This window comes from Crinia signifera, chromosome 11, assembly GCF_055691185.1.
Source record: "Crinia signifera chromosome 11, ASM5569118v1, whole genome shotgun sequence".
Lineage (NCBI taxonomy): Eukaryota > Metazoa > Chordata > Amphibia > Anura > Myobatrachidae > Crinia > Crinia signifera.
Window position 1 is genome coordinate 78,526,921 of NC_139227.1, and position 12,220 is coordinate 78,539,140.

The following is a 12,220-nucleotide window of genomic DNA, read 5'->3' on the forward strand; positions in this document are numbered from 1 at the left end:
TTTAAACATACATTCTCGCGTAAGGCTTCATAGCTCAGGGGTTAGAGCACTGGTCTTGTAAACCAGGGGTCGTGAGTTCAAATCTCACTGGGGCCTACCAGTTATTTATTGTTACATCTACTAAAACCTAATTTGCATGACAGCATGTACAGTGATCTTAATTTGCATGACAGTATATACAGTGGTCGTCTCAAGTGAGAAGATCTATTTCAAGTTCAATGTGTGCATTTAGCATGGAGATTGCAAATGATTCAGAATCGGCCATTTGTAAACAGTGTCCATTGGGTCAAAGAGCTACAAATTAAAATCAAAAATTAAATTTCAAATTTGATTTCTTTGAAACCCCACAAATGCATGATTTTTTTTTAAACATACATTCTCATGTAAGGCTTCATAGCTCAGGGGTTAGAGTGAGTTCAAATCTCACTGGGGCCTACCAGTTCTTTATTGTTACAGCTACTAAAAATTAATTTGCATGACCATATGTAAAGTAGTTTCATCAAGTCGAAAGTAAAGAGATCTATTTTAATTTGTTCACATACTTTGATAGTCAATTTGGAGCATCACTTAAGACGTTCATTCTATTTTTCTGACTGTTTTCAATTGCATGTCTCATATCTTTATTGTTCAACCAATTCTATGCATGCCCCAAGCATAGCTATGCATCCAAACTCCTTGAGCTCATTGTTTACAACCTCTTCCTACCTATCTGTCCATTGCCTATCTGTCTCCTCTCAGGACTCTACCTCACCCCTCTTCCACTAATAGTATGTTTCCCGCAAGGTTCTTTTCTTTGTCCTCTCCTTTTCTTTTTGTATGCATCCTCTTTAGTTGAGCTCATTAGCTTTTTTGACTGACAATATCATCTTTTTGCTGCTGATACTCAAATCTACCTTGTCTCCCCAGACTTTTACTCACTCGTATCTCTACCAGTCTATCAGCTATCTCTTCTTGGATGTCCCTGCGCTTTGTGAAACTAAACACGTCTAAGACTGACCTGATTATCTTACCACCCTCCACACTGCGTCATCTTCCACAACTGCATTATATATTGATGGCACTACAGACTCTTCTAGTTCTCCTTTCTCACTTTCTCCTCTCACATTTACATCTATGACCTTATCTCCCTTTAAATTCCCACATTTTCTCATTACTACTCCTGCCAATTGCTTACTTTCTACCACTCATGCCTCCAAGACTCTTTACTGTTTTGTTTTTTGCAAATTTGTTTATGTGCTCTGTAATTGGACAACGCAGATCCCTTGTGGCACTAAATACAGAATAATAATATTTCTTAAACACTCTCATTGGAAATATATCATAGAGTTTCATTTGAAAAAAGTGTACATTGGCATGAATTGCCAAAAAATGTACAATTTGCAATTGATTATGTTCCTCCAGTACACAGACACCATATATGTCTAGAAATTAATGTACCTCCATGGCTCCATAGCTCAGGGGTTAGAGCACTGGTCTCGTAAACCAGGGGTCGTGAGTTCAAGTCTCACTGGGGCCTTCCAGTTCTTTATTGTTTCATTTACAAAAACTTAATTTGCATGACAGCATGTACAGTGATCTTAATTTGCATGACAGTATATACAGTGTTCTTCTCAAGTCTCAAGTGAGAAGATCTATTTCAAGTTCAATGTGTGCATTTAGCATGGAGATTACAAATGATTCAGAATCAGTCATTTGTAAACAGTGTCCATTGGGTCAAGGAGCTACAAATTAAAATCCAAAATTAAATTTCAAATTTGATTTCTTTGAAACCCCACAAATGCATGATTTTTTTTTAAACATACATTCTCGCGTAAGGCTTCATAGCTCAGGGGTTAGAGCACTGGTCTTGTAAACCAGGGGTCGTGAGTTCAAATCTCACTGGGGCCTACCAGTTATTTATTGTTACATCTACTAAAACCTAATTTGCATGACAGCATGTACAGTGATCTTAATTTGCATGACAGTATATACAGTGGTCGTCTCAAGTGAGAAGATCTATTTCAAGTTCAATGTGTGCATTTAGCATGGAGATTGCAAATGATTCAGAATCGGCCATTTGTAAACAGTGTCCATTGGGTCAAAGAGCTACAAATTAAAATCAAAAATTAAATTTCAAATTTGATTTCTTTGAAACCCCACAAATGCATGATTTTTTTTTAAACATACATTCTCATGTAAGGCTTCATAGCTCAGGGGTTAGAGTGAGTTCAAATCTCACTGGGGCCTACCAGTTCTTTATTGTTACAGCTACTAAAAATTAATTTGCATGACCATATGTAAAGTAGTTTCATCAAGTCGAAAGTAAAGAGATCTATTTTAATTTGTTCACATACTTTGATAGTCAATTTGGAGCATCACTTAAGACGTTCATTCTATTTTTCTGACTGTTTTCAATTGCATGTCTCATATCTTTATTGTTCAACCAATTCTATGCATGCCCCAAGCATAGCTATGCATCCAAACTCCTTGAGCTCATTGTTTACAACCTCTTCCTACCTATCTGTCCATTGCCTATCTGTCTCCTCTCAGGACTCTACCTCACCCCTCTTCCACTAATAGTATGTTTCCCGCAAGGTTCTTTTCTTTGTCCTCTCCTTTTCTTTTTGTATGCATCCTCTTTAGTTGAGCTCATTAGCTTTTTTGACTGACAATATCATCTTTTTGCTGATGATACTCAAATCTACCTTGTCTCCCTAGACTTTTACTCACTCGTATCTCTACCAGTCTATCAGCTATCTCTTCTTGGATGTCCCTGCGCTTTGTGAAACTAAACACGTCTAAGACTGACCTGATTATCTTACCACCCTCCACACTGCGTCATCTTTTACAACTGCATTATATATTGATGGCACTACAGACTCTTCTAGTTCTCCTTTCTCACTTTCTCCTCTCCCATTTACATCTATGACCTTATCTCCCTTTAAATTCCCACATTTTCTCATTACCACTCCTGCCAATTGCTTACTTTCTACCACTCATGCCTCCAAGACTCTTTACTGTTTTATTTTTTGCAAATTTGTTTATGTGCTCTCTAATTGGACAACGCAGATCCCTTGTGGCACTAAATACAGAATAATAATATTTCTTAAACACTCTCATTGGAAATATATCATAGAGTTTCATTTGAAAAAAGTGTACATTGGCATGAATTGCCAAAAAATGTACAATTTGCAATTGATTATGTTCCTCCAGTACACAGACACCATATATGTCTAGAAATTAATGCACCTTCATGGCTCCATAGCTCAGGGGTTAGAGCACTGGTCTCGTAAACCAGGGGTCGTGAGTTCAAGTCTCACTGGGGCCTTCCAGTTCTTTATTGTTTCATTTACAAAAACTTAATTTGCATGACAGCATGTACAGTGATCTTAATTTGCATGACAGTATATACAGTGGTCTTCTCAAGTCTCAAGTGAGAAGATCTATTTCAAGTTCAATGTGTGCATTTAGCATTGAGATTACAAATGATTCAGAATCAGTCATTTGTAAACAGTGTCCATTGGGTCAAGGAGCTACAAATTAAAATCCAAAATTAAATTTCAAATTTGATTTCTTTGAAACCCCACAAATGCATGATTTTTTTTTTAAACATACTTTCTCATGTAAGGCTTCATAGCTCAGGGGTTAGAGTGAGTTCAAATCTCACTGGGGCCTTCCAGTTCTTTATTGTTACAGCTACTAAAAATTAATTTGCATGACCATATGTAAAGTAGTTTCATCAAGTCGAAAGTAAAGAGATCTATTTCAATTTGTTCACATACTTTGATAGTCAATTTGGAGCATCACTTAAGACGTTCATTCTATTTTTCTGACTGTTTTCAATTGCATGTCTCATATCTTTATTGTTCAACCAATTTTATGCATGCCCCAAGCATAGCTATGCATCCAAACTCCTTGAGCTCATTGTTTACAACCTCTTCCTACCTATCTGTCCATTGCCTATCTGTCTCCTCTCAGGACTCTACCTCACCCCTCTTCCACTAATAGTATGTTTCTCGCAAGGTTCTTTTCTTTGTCCTCTCCTTTTCTTTTTGTATGCATCCTCTTTAGTTGAGCTCATTAGCTTTTTTGACTGACAATATCATCTTTTTGCTGCTGATACTCAAATCTACCTTGTCTCCCCAGACTTTTACTCACTCGTATCTCTACCAGTCTATCAGCTATCTCTTCTTGGATGTCCCTGCGCTTTGTGAAACTAAACACGTCTAAGACTGACCTGATTATCTTACCACCCTCCACACTGCGTCATCTTCCACAACTGCATTATATATTGATGGCACTACAGACTCTTCTAGTTCTCCTTTCTCACTTTCTCCTCTCCCATTTACATCTATGATCTTATCTCCCTTTAAATTCCCACATTTTCTCATTACCACTCCTGCCAATTGCTTACTTTCTACCACTCATGCCTCCAAGACTCTTTACTTTTTTATTTTTTGCAAATTTGTTTATGTGCTCTGTAATTGGACAACGCAGATCCCTTGTGACACTAAATACAGAATAATAATATTTCTTAAACACTCTCATTGGAAATATATCATAGAGTTTCATTTGAAAAAAGTGTACATTTGCATGAATTGCCAAAAAATGTACAATTTGCAATTGATTATGTTCCTCCAGTACACAGACACCATATATGTCTAGAAAGTAATGCACCTCCATGGCTCCATAGCTCAGGGGTTAGAGCACTGGTCTCGTAAACCAGGGGTCGTGAGTTCAAGTCTCACTGGGGCCTTACAGTTCTTTATTGTTACATCTACTAAAACTTAATTTGCATGACAGCATGTACAGTGATCTTCATTTGCATGACAGTATATACAGTGGTCGTCTCAAGTGAGAAGATCTATTTCAAGTTCAATGTGTGCATTTAGCATGGAGATTGCAAATGATTCAGAATCGGCCATTTGTAAACAGTGTCCATTGGGTCAAAGAGCTACAAATTAAAATCAAAAATTAAATTTCAAATTTGATTTCTTTGAAACCCCACAAATGCATGATTTTTTTTTAAACATACATTCTCATGTAAGGCTTCATAGCTCAGGGGTTAGAGTGAGTTCAAATCTCACTGGGGCCTACCAGTTCTTTATTGTTACAGCTACTAAAAATTAATTTGCATGACCATATGTAAAGTAGTTTCATTAAGTCGAAAGTAAAGAGATCTATTTCAATTTGTTCACATACTTTGATAATCAATTTGGAGCATCACTTAAGACGTTCATTCTATTTTTCTGACTGTTTTCAATTGCATGTCTCATATCTTTTTGTTCAACCAATTCTATGCATGCCCCAAGCATAGCTATGCATCCAAACTCCTTGAGCTCATTGTTTACAACCTCTTCCTACCTATCTGTCCATTGCCTATCTGTCTCCTCTCAGGACTCTACCTCACCCCTCTTCCACTAATAGTATGTTTCCCGCAAGGTTCTTTTCTTTGTCCTCTCCTTTTCTTTTTGTATGCATCCTCTTTAGTTGAGCTCATTAGCTTTTTTGACTGACAATATCATCTTTTTGCTGCTGATACTCAAATCTACCTTGTCTCCCCAGACTTTTACTCACTCGTATCTCTACCAGTCTATCAGCTATCTCTTCTTGGATGTCCCTGCGCTTTGTGAAACTAAACACGTCTAAGACTGACCTGATTATCTTACCACCCTCCACACTGCGTCATCTTCCACAACTGCATTATATATTGATGGCACTACAGACTCTTCTAGTTCTCCTTTCTCACTTTCTCCTCTCACATTTACATCTATGACCTTATCTCCCTTTAAATTCCCACATTTTCTCATTACTACTCCTGCCAATTGCTTACTTTCTACCACTCATGCCTCCAAGACTCTTTACTGTTTTGTTTTTTGCAAATTTGTTTATGTGCTCTGTAATTGGACAACGCAGATACCTTGTGGCACTAAATACAGAATAATAATATTTCTTAAACACTCTCATTGGAAATATATCATAGAGTTTCATTTGAAAAAAGTGTACATTGGCATGAATTGCCAAAAAATGTACAATTTGCAATTGATTATGTTCCTCCAGTACACAGACACCATATATGTCTAGAAATTAACGTACCTCCATGGCTCCATAGCTCAGGGGTTAGAGCACTGGTCTCGTAAACCAGGGGTCGTGAGTTCAAGTCTCACTGGGGCCTTCCAGTTCTTTATTGTTTCATTTGCAAAAACTTAATTTGCATGACAGCATGTACAGTGATCTTAATTTGCATGACAGTATATACAGTGTTCTTCTCAAGTCTCAAGTGAGAAGATCTATTTCAAGTTCAATGTGTGCATTTAGCATGGAGATTACAAATGATTCAGAATCAGTCATTTGTAAACAGTGTCCATTGGGTCAAGGAGCTACAAATTAAAATCCAAAATTAAATTTCAAATTTGATTTCTTTGAAACCCCACATATGCATGATTTTTTTTTAAACATACATTCTCATGTAAGGCTTCATAGCTCAGGGGTTAGAGCACTGGTCTTGTAAACCAGGGGTCGTGAGTTCAAATCTCACTGGGGCCTACCAGTTATTTATTGTTACATCTACTAAAACCTAATTTGCATGACAGCATGTACAGTGATCTTAATTTGCATGACAGTATATACAGTGGTCGTCTCAAGTGAGAAGATCTATTTCAAGTTCAATGTGTGCATTTAGCATGGAGATTGCAAATGATTCAGAATCGGCCATTTGTAAACAGTGTCCATTGGGTCAAAGAGCTACAAATTAAAATCAAAAATTAAATTTCAAATTTGATTTCTTTGAAACCCCACAAATGCATGATTTTTTTTTAAACATACATTCTCATGTAAGGCTTCATAGCTCAGGGGTTAGAGTGAGTTCAAATCTCACTGGGGCCTACCAGTTCTTTATTGTTACAGCTACTAAAAATTAATTTGCATGACCATATGTAAAGTAGTTTCATCAAGTCGAAAGTAAAGAGATCTATTTTAATTTGTTCACATACTTTGATAGTCAATTTGGAGCATCACTTAAGACGTTCATTCTATTTTTCTGACTGTTTTCAATTGCATGTCTCATATCTTTATTGTTCAACCAATTCTATGCATGCCCCAAGCATAGCTATGCATCCAAACTCCTTGAGCTCATTGTTTACAACCTCTTCCTACCTATCTGTCCATTGCCTATCTGTCTCCTCTCAGGACTCTACCTCACCCCTCTTCCACTAATAGTATGTTTCCCGCAAGGTTCTTTTCTTTGTCCTCTCCTTTTCTTTTTGTATGCATCCTCTTTAGTTGAGCTCATTAGCTTTTTTGACTGACAATATCATCTTTTTGCTGATGATACTCAAATCTACCTTGTCTCCCTAGACTTTTACTCACTCGTATCTCTACCAGTCTATCAGCTATCTCTTCTTGGATGTCCCTGCGCTTTGTGAAACTAAACACGTCTAAGACTGACCTGATTATCTTACCACCCTCCACACTGCGTCATCTTTTACAACTGCATTATATATTGATGGCACTACAGACTCTTCTAGTTCTCCTTTCTCACTTTCTCCTCTCCCATTTACATCTATGACCTTATCTCCCTTTAAATTCCCACATTTTCTCATTACCACTCCTGCCAATTGCTTACTTTCTACCACTCATGCCTCCAAGACTCTTTACTGTTTTATTTTTTGCAAATTTGTTTATGTGCTCTCTAATTGGACAACGCAGATCCCTTGTGGCACTAAATACAGAATAATAATATTTCTTAAACACTCTCATTGGAAATATATCATAGAGTTTCATTTGAAAAAAGTGTACATTGGCATGAATTGCCAAAAAATGTACAATTTGCAATTGATTATGTTCCTCCAGTACACAGACACCATATATGTCTAGAAATTAATGCACCTTCATGGCTCCATAGCTCAGGGGTTAGAGCACTGGTCTCGTAAACCAGGGGTCGTGAGTTCAAGTCTCACTGGGGCCTTCCAGTTCTTTATTGTTTCATTTACAAAAACTTAATTTGCATGACAGCATGTACAGTGATCTTAATTTGCATGACAGTATATACAGTGGTCTTCTCAAGTCTCAAGTGAGAAGATCTATTTCAAGTTCAATGTGTGCATTTAGCATTGAGATTACAAATGATTCAGAATCAGTCATTTGTAAACAGTGTCCATTGGGTCAAGGAGCTACAAATTAAAATCCAAAATTAAATTTCAAATTTGATTTCTTTGAAACCCCACAAATGCATGATTTTTTTTTTAAACATACTTTCTCATGTAAGGCTTCATAGCTCAGGGGTTAGAGTGAGTTCAAATCTCACTGGGGCCTTCCAGTTCTTTATTGTTACAGCTACTAAAAATTAATTTGCATGACCATATGTAAAGTAGTTTCATCAAGTCGAAAGTAAAGAGATCTATTTCAATTTGTTCACATACTTTGATAGTCAATTTGGAGCATCACTTAAGACGTTCATTCTATTTTTCTGACTGTTTTCAATTGCATGTCTCATATCTTTATTGTTCAACCAATTCTATGCATGCCCCAAGCATAGCTATGCATCCAAACTCCTTGAGCTCATTGTTTACAACCTCTTCCTACCTATCTGTCCATTGCCTATCTGTCTCCTCTCAGGACTCTACCTCACCCCTCTTCCACTAATAGTATGTTTCTCGCAAGGTTCTTTTCTTTGTCCTCTCCTTTTCTTTTTGTATGCATCCTCTTTAGTTGAGCTCATTAGCTTTTTTGACTGACAATATCATCTTTTTGCTGCTGATACTCAAATCTACCTTGTCTCCCCAGACTTTTACTCACTCGTATCTCTACCAGTCTATCAGCTATCTCTTCTTGGATGTCCCTGCGCTTTGTGAAACTAAACACGTCTAAGACTGACCTGATTATCTTACCACCCTCCACACTGCGTCATCTTCCACAACTGCATTATATATTGATGGCACTACAGACTCTTCTAGTTCTCCTTTCTCACTTTCTCCTCTCCCATTTACATCTATGATCTTATCTCCCTTTAAATTCCCACATTTTCTCATTACCACTCCTGCCAATTGCTTACTTTCTACCACTCATGCCTCCAAGACTCTTTACTTTTTTATTTTTTGCAAATTTGTTTATGTGCTCTGTAATTGGACAACGCAGATCCCTTGTGACACTAAATACAGAATAATAATATTTCTTAAACACTCTCATTGGAAATATATCATAGAGTTTCATTTGAAAAAAGTGTACATTTGCATGAATTGCCAAAAAATGTACAATTTGCAATTGATTATGTTCCTCCAGTACACAGACACCATATATGTCTAGAAAGTAATGCACCTCCATGGCTCCATAGCTCAGGGGTTAGAGCACTGGTCTCGTAAACCAGGGGTCGTGAGTTCAAGTCTCACTGGGGCCTTACAGTTCTTTATTGTTACATCTACTAAAACTTAATTTGCATGACAGCATGTACAGTGATCTTCATTTGCATGACAGTATATACAGTGGTCGTCTCAAGTGAGAAGATCTATTTCAAGTTCAATGTGTGCATTTAGCATGGAGATTGCAAATGATTCAGAATCGGCCATTTGTAAACAGTGTCCATTGGGTCAAAGAGCTACAAATTAAAATCAAAAATTAAATTTCAAATTTGATTTCTTTGAAACCCCACAAATGCATGATTTTTTTTTAAACATACATTCTCATGTAAGGCTTCATAGCTCAGGGGTTAGAGTGAGTTCAAATCTCACTGGGGCCTACCAGTTCTTTATTGTTACAGCTACTAAAAATTAATTTGCATGACCATATGTAAAGTAGTTTCATTAAGTCGAAAGTAAAGAGATCTATTTCAATTTGTTCACATACTTTGATAATCAATTTGGAGCATCACTTAAGACGTTCATTCTATTTTTCTGACTGTTTTCAATTGCATGTCTCATATCTTTTTGTTCAACCAATTCTATGCATGCCCCAAGCATAGCTATGCATCCAAACTCCTTGAGCTCATTGTTTACAACCTCTTCCTACCTATCTGTCCATTGCCTATCTGTCTCCTCTCAGGACTCTACCTCACCCCTCTTCCACTAATAGTATGTTTCCCGCAAGGTTCTTTTCTTTGTCCTCTCCTTTTCTTTTTGTATGCATCCTCTTTAGTTGAGCTCATTAGCTTTTTTGACTGACAATATCATCTTTTTGCTGCTGATACTCAAATCTACCTTGTCTCCCCAGACTTTTACTCACTCGTATCTCTACCAGTCTATCAGCTATCTCTTCTTGGATGTCCCTGCGCTTTGTGAAACTAAACACGTCTAAGACTGACCTGATTATCTTACCACCCTCCACACTGCGTCATCTTCCACAACTGCATTATATATTGATGGCACTACAGACTCTTCTAGTTCTCCTTTCTCACTTTCTCCTCTCACATTTACATCTATGACCTTATCTCCCTTTAAATTCCCACATTTTCTCATTACTACTCCTGCCAATTGCTTACTTTCTACCACTCATGCCTCCAAGACTCTTTACTGTTTTGTTTTTTGCAAATTTGTTTATGTGCTCTGTAATTGGACAACGCAGATACCTTGTGGCACTAAATACAGAATAATAATATTTCTTAAACACTCTCATTGGAAATATATCATAGAGTTTCATTTGAAAAAAGTGTACATTGGCATGAATTGCCAAAAAATGTACAATTTGCAATTGATTATGTTCCTCCAGTACACAGACACCATATATGTCTAGAAATAAACGTACCTCCATGGCTCCATAGCTCAGGGGTTAGAGCACTGGTCTCGTAAACCAGGGGTCGTGAGTTCAAGTCTCACTGGGGCCTTCCAGTTCTTTATTGTTTCATTTGCAAAAACTTAATTTGCATGACAGCATGTACAGTGATCTTAATTTGCATGACAGTATATACAGTGTTCTTCTCAAGTCTCAAGTGAGAAGATCTATTTCAAGTTCAATGTGTGCATTTAGCATGGAGATTACAAATGATTCAGAATCAGTCATTTGTAAACAGTGTCCATTGGGTCAAGGAGCTACAAATTAAAATCCAAAATTAAATTTCAAATTTGATTTCTTTGAAACCCCACATATGCATGATTTTTTTTTAAACATAAATTCTCATGTAAGGCTTCATAGCTCAGGGGTTAGAGCACTGGTCTTGTAAACCAGGGGTCGTGAGTTCAAATCTCACTGGGGCCTACCAGTTCTTTATTGTTACATCTACTAAAACTTAATTTGCATGACAGCATGTACAGTGATCTTAATTTGCATGACAGTATATACAGTGGTCGTCTCAAGTGAGAAGATCTATTTCAAGTTCAATGTGTGCATTTAGCATGGAGATTGCAAATGATTCAGAATCGGCCATTTGTAAACAGTGTCCATTGGGTCAAAGAGCTACAAATTAAAATCAAAAATTAAATTTCAAATTTGATTTCTTTGAAACCCCACAAATGCATGATTTTTTTTTAAACATACATTCTCATGTAAGGCTTCATAGCTCAGGGGTTAGAGTGAGTTCAAATCTCACTGGGGCCTACCAGTTCTTTATTGTTACAGCTACTAAAAATTAATTTGCATGACCATATGTAAAGTAGTTTCATCAAGTCGAAAGTAAAGAGATCTATTTTAATTTGTTCACATACTTTGATAGTCAATTTGGAGCATCACTTAAGACGTTCATTCTATTTTTCTGACTGTTTTCAATTGCATGTCTCATATCTTTATTGTTCAACCAATTCTATGCATGCCCCAAGCATAGCTATGCATCCAAACTCCTTGAGCTCATTGTTTACAACCTCTTCCTACCTATCTGTCCATTGCCTATCTGTCTCCTCTCAGGACTCTACCTCACCCCTCTTCCACTAATAGTATGTTTCCCGCAAGGTTCTTTTCTTTGTCCTCTCCTTTTCTTTTTGTATGCATCCTCTTTAGTTGAGCTCATTAGCTTTTTTGACTGACAATATCATCTTTTTGCTGATGATACTCAAATCTACCTTGTCTCCCTAGACTTTTACTCACTCGTATCTCTACCAGTCTATCAGCTATCTCTTCTTGGATGTCCCTGCGCTTTGTGAAACTAAACACGTCTAAGACTGACCTGATTATCTTACCACCCTCCACACTGCGTCATCTTTTACAACTGCATTATATATTGATGGCACTACAGACTCTTCTAGTTCTCCTTTCTCACTTTCTCCTCTCCCATTTACATCTATGACCTTATCTCCCTTTAAATTCCCACATTTTCTCATTA

General features: G+C 37.1%; 11 non-coding genes across 11 annotated transcripts; all 11 read left to right on the top strand.

Moving 5' to 3' along the window:
- Positions 1–23: 23 nt before the first annotated feature.
- Positions 24–96, top strand: TRNAT-UGU (transfer RNA threonine (anticodon UGU)). The gene has a single exon. It is a non-coding gene; the product is annotated as a tRNA-Thr (tRNA).
- Positions 97–1,443: 1,347 nt separating this feature from the next.
- TRNAT-CGU (transfer RNA threonine (anticodon CGU)) lies at positions 1,444–1,516 on the top strand. The gene has a single exon. It is a non-coding gene; the product is annotated as a tRNA-Thr (tRNA).
- A 298-nt stretch (positions 1,517–1,814) lies between these two features.
- Positions 1,815–1,887, top strand: TRNAT-UGU (transfer RNA threonine (anticodon UGU)). The gene has a single exon. It is a non-coding gene; the product is annotated as a tRNA-Thr (tRNA).
- A 1,347-nt stretch (positions 1,888–3,234) lies between these two features.
- On the top strand, positions 3,235–3,307 carry TRNAT-CGU (transfer RNA threonine (anticodon CGU)). Its single transcript has one exon. It is a non-coding gene; the product is annotated as a tRNA-Thr (tRNA).
- A 1,355-nt stretch (positions 3,308–4,662) lies between these two features.
- Positions 4,663–4,735, top strand: TRNAT-CGU (transfer RNA threonine (anticodon CGU)). The gene has a single exon. It is a non-coding gene; the product is annotated as a tRNA-Thr (tRNA).
- A 1,346-nt stretch (positions 4,736–6,081) lies between these two features.
- Positions 6,082–6,154, top strand: TRNAT-CGU (transfer RNA threonine (anticodon CGU)). The gene has a single exon. It is a non-coding gene; the product is annotated as a tRNA-Thr (tRNA).
- A 298-nt stretch (positions 6,155–6,452) lies between these two features.
- On the top strand, positions 6,453–6,525 carry TRNAT-UGU (transfer RNA threonine (anticodon UGU)). Its single transcript has one exon. It is a non-coding gene; the product is annotated as a tRNA-Thr (tRNA).
- Positions 6,526–7,872: 1,347 nt separating this feature from the next.
- TRNAT-CGU (transfer RNA threonine (anticodon CGU)) lies at positions 7,873–7,945 on the top strand. Its single transcript has one exon. It is a non-coding gene; the product is annotated as a tRNA-Thr (tRNA).
- A 1,355-nt stretch (positions 7,946–9,300) lies between these two features.
- Positions 9,301–9,373, top strand: TRNAT-CGU (transfer RNA threonine (anticodon CGU)). Its single transcript has one exon. It is a non-coding gene; the product is annotated as a tRNA-Thr (tRNA).
- Positions 9,374–10,719: 1,346 nt separating this feature from the next.
- On the top strand, positions 10,720–10,792 carry TRNAT-CGU (transfer RNA threonine (anticodon CGU)). The gene has a single exon. It is a non-coding gene; the product is annotated as a tRNA-Thr (tRNA).
- A 298-nt stretch (positions 10,793–11,090) lies between these two features.
- On the top strand, positions 11,091–11,163 carry TRNAT-UGU (transfer RNA threonine (anticodon UGU)). The gene has a single exon. It is a non-coding gene; the product is annotated as a tRNA-Thr (tRNA).
- The last annotated feature ends 1,057 nt before the right edge of the window (positions 11,164–12,220 follow it).